General features: G+C 38.4%; 1 pseudogene; it reads left to right on the plus strand.

Moving 5' to 3' along the window:
* Positions 1 to 6,705: 6,705 nt before the first annotated feature.
* LOC140514727 (cysteine desulfurase pseudogene) lies at positions 6,706 to 7,968 on the plus strand (annotated as a pseudogene).
* The last annotated feature ends 949 nt before the right edge of the window (positions 7,969 to 8,917 follow it).

An 8,917-nucleotide genomic window follows, 5' to 3' on the forward strand; every position in this document is an offset into this window, starting at 1 on the left:
TGATGTGGATAGGACATGAGTTTTTCCTCGAAGGAAGGTCTCAATAAATGGAGGTGAGTGCATAAGGAAACCATGGAAGTAGGAGAGGACAAAATGAGATTCTTAGCTCTCCACTTTTGCCTCTGTGAATTCACAAAGCTATCTGCTATGCCTGTGATGTAATAGTAATACTAACAATGGTATTGATGATATTTATAATAACTAGCCTTGATCTAGCATTTTAAGGTCTGAAAAGCCTTGTACATGTTATCTTATTTGATCCTTCCTCATCTGTACCTCTCAGAATCCCTGTTTTTCTTTGAAGACATTTTTTGTCAGATTTTCTCTGATTGAATCAATAATGAATGAATACTTCTTTTGCTGGAAGTTTGGCAGTAGAGAGCAGAGAAATACAATGATAACTTTGAGTTGGTAGTAAGATAAATGGAAAAGTTTTTATACTTGTTTGTAAAGAGAGAGGGAGCCTATAGAGAGGGAGAGGATCAGAGGGTCAGAGGTCAGAGGAACAAAAAAGGAGGCTGATTGGGTCAGTCCTGACCAGAATTCCACCTTTCCCCCTACCTGCCCTCCAAGTAGGTAAGTCTAGTTCTTTTCCTAAAAAGCAAAGAAACTGTTCCCAAGACTTGAATGACCCAGGGAGCTAATGCCATTTGGCCTCAGACCACATTGATGTGGCTTCTTAGTCACGGTTAGATTCTTAAAGACATTAAAAGGTCCATTCACAATGAGTCTGTATCTTTTCAGCTTGGTGACTATCCTGAGGCTGTGAGAGTCATCCCATGGACTAGATGTGTTTCTGTTTGGAGCTGGGGCAAGGAGGGAGGTAGTATGTCTGTCTGAGCTGAGCTCTAAATCAACAAGGGTTGAGTAACCATTCTGTGTTATGGGAAAGTTAACCCTCTTTTAACTATTAAATAACCTAAGTGTCTTTTTCATTCCAGTAGGAGACCTGAACTTCCAGGGGCCCAGTTTCAGTCCTGCTTTTTAATTCAACAGAACACTTCATCAACTATATGTCACATGGGACTGGATTAGCAAAAATTTCTTCTGCAAGGGTTCCCACCCTTTCAAATTTCCATTCCCCAGTAGAATGACTCCAGAGCATTCCTTCAGTATAGGCTACCTTGTGGCTAGGTGAAGTCTTCTCTGGACAGGGCATTTATTGTTACTTCACTTACATTGTGAGGTCTTTTAGAGCATGAATAAAGAGAAAAATGTAAGACCCTCAAGCCCCCAGTTCTAACTCAGCTTCAATAACTGGTGGTGACAGATATCCTTAGCTTGTCCTACCGGTAACTATTATAGTTTAACAAGTTCAGTCTCCAAATATGCAGGTACAAGAGCTTTATCCCTCCCAGCTCCCACAAGCACAGTCACTAATAAATAAATGTTACAAGTAATTCGAGAATGAAAAGCATCAGTTATCCCTTGTAGATAAATAAATACAGACATCCACAGATGGCTCTTCTTTCCCTGTTTAAACTAAAATATCATTAAGGCAGGTATCATATAGTTCTGGTGCCTAGGTGCCAATTTTTAGTTTATATTTTATTAATTTACATTCATTATTTTTCCCATTTCTACCTTTTTACTTTTAAAAAATAAGCTTTAATTATTCTATGTCATACCTATCTCTTTGAAAAAGTGCTCTCTGAGAATACTGCACAAAGCAAACTTTCTGCTTATGTAGCCTATCAGTGGGGCAAAACCTCATTTTCTTCTCTGCTTTCCCCCAATATGTCCAAAGGGAACATGAAATTGTTGGGATTTATGGAGGGAGATCTGTCAGCTTTTTCTTATTTACTTGGATTATGAGATATAAATTGAATTTGGGGCTCTCTCCTTAAGAATAAGTTACTTATTATCAAACAAATTCATGTTAGTGGATCAGACATGGATAAGGTGTTGCTATTGTAACCTTGTTAGGTTGCTTAGAGTGTTCTGAATTCTTCTATAATGGCTTGTTTTCTGTGTAAACTTGGGCAATGGCTTTCATTTTTGACGATCTCATTTGTGTTATTTGCCATTTGCTGGATAATAGCTGCCTCGTCAAAGAGAATGAATAGTCTTTTATTCAGGGGATGCACAAGTTTTGGTTATCAACAATAGACAGGAGTTGCTATGTGCTCCATTTGCCGATGGTGATCAATTGCTGTTAATTGAGAAGATAATTTAATTATAGATTTGTAGAGCTGTAAGGGACCTCAGAAGCCATCTAGTTTAATCACTTAATTTCCTACATGAGTCGACTGGGGACCAGAAAGGTTGTGACTTGTCCAGGATTCTGAAAGTTAATAAGTGGTAGACCCAGGGTTCCAACCCAGGTCCTCTGATTCCAAATCCAGTGCCTTTCCTGTCATCCTTTTGTTCAGGATATATTTGGACATGAATGTGATGTAAAATAAAGGATATCAACTTAAAAAACACATTAAAATGAGGAAACACGGCATAGTGGATGAAGTTTTTGGGTCAGGAAGAATTGAGTTCTCATCCTACCTTTGGCACATAGGGACTGTGTGACCCTGGGCAAGTCACGTAAAAACTCAGTGCTTCAGACAGCTCCCTAAGGTTATGAAATACAGAGCAGGAGCTAATCTATATTTATAAAGGTAATTTCCTTTTATCAATGAAGTTGTAGATTTGGGCCTGTCTCCTTTATTTCTAAAATAAATATAAAACTGAAAAATTTAAACATGTTAATTTATAAAGATAATAATAATAATAATATTTTCTTCTTCATTCCTTACAACAACTCTTATTATTCTCATTTTATAAATGAGTGAACTGAATGGTGTGTTGAGTGTATAGAAAGGACTAGCTTACTTCAGATGTGAGGGATTGAGGAGCCGTTTTCAGGGCTGCTCATCCACCTTAGGTGTTCATTTCTCACTCAGCTCTCACTATGACTCCAAGAAAGTATAGTACCTGCAGTGGCCACACCCTGGTAAAACCATCTCAGCAGATGGGATAAACCAGGTTGAAGTTAAGCAACAGAGCTCAAACCCAGCGGTGAGTTAGAGGGAGGTCTGCCCCAAGCATGTGAAGACTTCCACTGGCAGAACAAGCGAACCATGAAGATGGCTGAAGCAGGCACTGTGGAACTCTTAGAGCTTGGTCAGACAACAAAGATGTCAAGGTCATCCACTGGATCCTAGGCCAGTTGCCATTCATCTTAACTTTTGTGCTGTAGCAAAGACTTTGATGACTGGAAGAAAGTGAAACTCTGCCTCACTAAAACCCTATTCATGAACAAGTCAAGACATCACCCTGTGATGTCACTGGTCCTCTTCAAAATGAAAGATGAACAATTGAGACAGATAGAGGTCAAGTAACTTGCCCAGGGCATAGTGCTAGTAAGGGTATGAAGTAGAATTTGAACTCAAGTTTTCCTATCTCCAAGTCCATTGCTCTTACCCCAGTGTACCACCTACTGCTCAGCCTTCCTCACTTAAATCAAAACCAACTGCAAGTCATGTCATTATCTTGATGTCACGGTCTTCCTTGAGAACAAAGGACAAACACAGCTGCCTACTGCCAATATGCTTTGTTTCACATTGCTTCATTTACCCAAGAGCAGTTATATAGAAAGATAGAAACATCTCCATCTCTCTTTTCAGTGAAGAGTCATTTCTGACAACTGTAGTCAGATTTTGGATTGTGGAAGTTGCTTGCTATGCTCACCAATATACTATACTGCTTTCTGCTAGAGCTTCAATGTAGCATGGGGCAGCTAGGTAGTACAGTAGATAGAGCACCAGTGCAGGAGTCAGGAGGACCTGAGTTCAAATCTCACTTCAGACACTTGACACTCACTAGCTGTGTGACCTTGGGCAAGTCACTTAACCCCAATTGCCTCATCTTGGGTCATCTCCAGTCATCCTGATGAATATCTGGTCACTGGATTCAGATGGCTCTGGAGGAGAAGTGAGGCTGGTGACCTGTACAGCCCTCCCTCACTCAAAACAAAGTCAAGTGCAAGTCATATCATCATTTCTCTTATGGCATGGTCTTCTTTGGCAACGAAGGATGAAAACACAATATATATATATATATATTTTCTTTTCCCCTTCCACTCAGTGAGTCTTCCTTTGTGCTCCCAAAACAAAACAACCCAAAGAATCACTTCATATGACAGCATGTGCAGCACTATGGATTAGCTGAACCACCTTTCTAAGAAAAGATGGGAAATGTGTTTCTAATGTCTTACCTCTTCTTTGGGGTCAAAATCAGTAATTACAATTGTTCAGCATTTAATTTCACTTCTATTTACTTTCCATTTTCATTATTGTGGTCATCCTGTGTTTTGTCTCTCTTTTACTATTTCACTCACTTTCCATTAGTTTATTACATCTTCTCATATTTCTTTGTATTTTTCATATTCATTTTTTAAAATAACAATAATGTTTTGTCATATTCATAACTGACAATTTGTTCAGCCATTATCCAGTTTATGGGAGTTTACTTTGTTTCCAGGTTTTTGTTCCCACAAAAAGATTGTTGTGAATATTTTGCTCTGCATAGGACCTTCTATCTTTCAATTCTTTGGTATATGTACCCAACAGTAAGATCTCTGGGTCAAAGGGTAGGAATAGTTTAGTAACTATTTTCACACTGTTCAAAATCACATTCCAGAATGAATGGACCCAATCAGTTTTAAAACTGCTAATTAATGTCCCTGTCTCACAACTATATGCCACTAAAACTGACAATCTAAATGAAATGAATATTTCCATATATATGTATATATGTGTATATATATACACATATATACGTACATATAGATAGATAGACCAGATTAGCTGAGAAAGTACAATGCTTGACATATCTTAGAAAAATAAATTGGAGAAGCTATAACTAAATAGAGAATGTGTTCAAGACTAAACAAGAGAGAAAAAGATTCATGGGAGGTAAAGTGGATAATTTTGAGTATATAAAAATAAAAGTTTTGCACAAACAAAAATGATACAGCCAAAATTAAGAGAAAAAAACAGGTAACTTGGAAAAATCTGCAGCATATTTCCCTGAAAAAGTTCTCATTTGTCAAATATATAGGGATGCAGGTGATGTGGGGAAATAGGTATATTCATGTACCTATTAATGTTTGTGGAGTTGTGAATAAACCTAACCATTCTGGAGAACGATATGAACTATGTCCCTCATACTATAAAACTGTGAATATGTGAATACCCTTTCACCCAGAAATGCTATATCTATACCCCAAAGATATCAAACAAAAAGGAAAAGAGAAAAATTATTTATAGTAGTTCTTTTTGTGGAGGTCAAGAACTAGAAATCTAGGGGATTCACACCTATTGGGGAATATTTGTACAAGTTATGCTATATGAATGCTATGGAACACTATTTTGCTGTAAGAAATAATGAAGGGGATGACAAAAAAACCGAAAAAAGCCTGTGTAGACTTATACGAACTGATGCAAAGTTAGTTAAGCAGAACTAGTAGAACTATATAACAAGAGCAATATTGTAATGATAATTAACTGTGAAAGATTTAATAGTTCTGATCAATACAATGATCCACCATGATTCCAAATGATTTATGAAGAAAAATGACATGTGCCTCCAAATAGAGAATTAATGGATTCAGTGTAGCTTGAAGCATATTTTTGTCTTATTTTACTTGCTCTCCTTCCTTCCTTCCTTCCTTCCTTCCTTCCTTCCTTCCTTCCTTCCTTCCTTCCTTCCTTCTTTCCTTTTTTTTTTGTTTTCTTCCCTCCCTTTTTTGGATCATGAACAATACAAAATATGTATTGTGCATGATTTAAAATGTAATAACTATTGCATTTTTTGCCCTCTTTATAATACAGAAAAAGGTAGAGGAAGGGAGAGAATTCAGAATTGAAAATAAAATAAAATTGAATTTAAAAATTTTTCTTGTCTTCTTGCAGACCCCTAGTAATACAATACAACAGAAGTTTTGTAGTACTTTAAAAAAAAAAAATTACTTGTGGATAGCTGTAGTGCCAACAAGATATTCACAGCATCTACTGCAGCCATGAATATGGCAGTGCAATTCTGAATTAGAAAATGAAATAGACTCTTCACATGGAAGACAGAATCAAAATATTTATTCAGATACCAGAAAGCCAAATCCCAGCACCAGAAAGCCAAAATCATCATAGCAACAAAGAAATCCATCATAGTAACTAAGAAGTCTATACGTAGTATCAGACCTTCCCACAAACAAACAAACACTCAGGAGCCTACTTGTCTGCTTTCTCCCTCCCTCAGTTCTGACTGCTCTGATCAATTTCCTTCCAGCTCTGCTCTAGTTCCGTCTCTTCCTGCTCCACCCCTTCTTGTTCCATGTGACTTCACTCATGAGATTCAGGCTTCCCTGAGACTGAAGCAGGTCACATAGATCTATCAATGGATGGGAAAGATTTTCCCATTAAGAAGCAAAATTACTTTAACAATAAGCAAAAGTGCATTATCAATATAATAGCTTACAATTCTTTTCAAAACTATTCATATCTTTTAACCATTTATGTATTTCAGGATAGTGCATGATCTAACATTTGTGTTATTAGTTTTCTATTGTCTTGAATATAAGACTTTAATTAGTGATATTTAATGCTAAGAATTTTTTCCTCCTATCAACTATGCCCCTTCAAAATCAATTATATTTACTTTTGACCTCAGAACACAGAGAAGGAGATGTTGTAGTAGGCTATGTGTATAACATTGATGAAAGTTCTGATCCCCATCCATCCTCTTGAGGCATTGCAAATATGTGGTCTAGAGAAGACACCTCACTGATATGGCTCCTCAGATGTGGTCCCTCTTCTGGAAGAGACAGTGCTATGACTTCTACATGGATATGTAAACAGCTATTCCCTCTGTTCCTTGGGTATTGGAAGTCATACTCTCTTGCCTAGTGAATTACTATGGGAACCTGATTCATGCCTATGGCTGAGAAAATAAAGCTGATATGGAACACACACACCAACAAATGGCATCATTGATTGGAGCAGACTCTAATGGGATGATCTTCACCAGTAGGACCATTGAATCCAACAATTTAGCAGTTAAGGGGATGGTCAGGTTCTATAAGTTATGGAAAAAGCAGGTGATTAAAACAAAGAGCCTAAATATATGGTGGATTCATGTCAGTTTGTAGAAGCTAGTTACTTGCTACTCAGGGCAGAAGAGTGAGATCCTTGATCTGAAGGAACTGGAGTCAGCAATCCAGTCAGACAAAAGCCATATCTCTGTTATGACTGTAAACAATGCTACTGGAATGCAGCAACCTATTAAAGACAATGAGCAGATATGCACTTCTTGAAAAGTATATTTCTACATAGATGGGGCCCAGGCAGTTGGAAAAATTCCACTCAACTTGAATGACATGAAAGTTGATGTCATAAATGTTAGTGGTCATACTTTATGGCCCAAAAGGAGTTGGTACAGTTTACATCTGCTGTAGGCACCAGTGTATTTGAAGGTCTTGCAGAATGGAGTGGGGGCAGGAACATGGTATGCACCCTGAGATGGTTACCAACCCTTCAAGGTTGGTCTGGGAACTGCCTATTAAGTGGTACAAGAAACTAGAAGCCTTTAAAGAGGTTGGTGAAAAAGCTAATGAGCAACTTTCCTGATGTGGTAATGAATGGGGGCCCTCAGCCATATTATTCAGGTTGCATTTATTTGTCCTTTGTCTATGTAGAAGAGGAGCATCTGCTGATGCCATTCAATGATGTAGCTTCATCTCCAGGAAATACCCAAGGTTCTGCATCTCTGGAACTGTCCAATACGCTTAGAATCATTGGCACAGATGAAGACCTGGCTCACTCCTCTATCCGTTTTGACACTGGCCATTTTGACACAGAGGAGGACATGGACCACACAACTGAGAAGGGAATCAACCATGTTGAAAGGCATTGAGAAAGGAGTCCACTGTGGGAAATGGTACATGTCACAAATAGTCATAAAACCTTCAAATGGCCATAGCATTAAAGTGAACATCTGTACTGTCCTTGCTCCTTCCCACTTCACTGGCCAGAGAACCACCAGGCAGCAGGGTCCCTTCTGTTATAAAACTATAGCAGCCCATATGATTCATTCCAATCCAGTAGACCTCAAAATTCCACTATTTCTAGGATATGGACATAACCCAACTATCCGATCCTGGATTCATCTTAATGCTTTGTAGAAAGTGTCTCAAGACTTTTGAAGGTGGACCTCCATATCCTAAGCCAGAGGTGGGGAACCTCTGGCCTCAAGGTCACATGTGACCCCCTAGATTCTTGAGTATAGTCCTTTGACAGAATCAAAACTTCACAGAACAAATCCCTTCAATAAAATTATTTGTTCTGTAAAACTTGGACTCGGTCAAAAGGCTGCATCCAAGGACCTAAAGTCTACATGTGCCCTCAAGGACATAGGTTCCCCATCCCTGCCCTAAATCATCAAAAACACTTGGAGAGGAGCAATTATATTGCTCACATGTTACCTCTGGATAGACTTAGAGAAAGGAAGGAACAATGCCTATCTGTATGACCCTCAGGCTAACACCATGTCTCAGTTCCACTGTCAGTTGTTCTGGTTTCTTAAGATCTAGTTAGATTTCTGTGCATGACAAAGAGAGACAATGGGCCTGCACTGACTGTCAAGCCAATGGCTGCTTCCTCAGAACTCGCTCATGATCCCTGTCTCCACCATTTTTCTGCTAATAACACATAGCTGTAAATATCTATGTTGCCCCATATTGTTCTAATTTGTGTTTCCTTATGTGAAACCCATTGATTTCCAAATTAGAGAAAGAACCCCCTCATATTAGTTCCTCAGGGTTGGGTTTAGAGAAAACTGAGAATATTGGGCAATGGTTCCAGTTTTGAGCGGCAGGACAATTCATGGCAGACATCCATCATTGCAAAGGCCTATATGTGTTTATGCCGGC

Source organism: Notamacropus eugenii, chromosome 7, assembly GCF_028372415.1.
Source record: "Notamacropus eugenii isolate mMacEug1 chromosome 7, mMacEug1.pri_v2, whole genome shotgun sequence".
NCBI lineage: Eukaryota > Metazoa > Chordata > Mammalia > Diprotodontia > Macropodidae > Notamacropus > Notamacropus eugenii.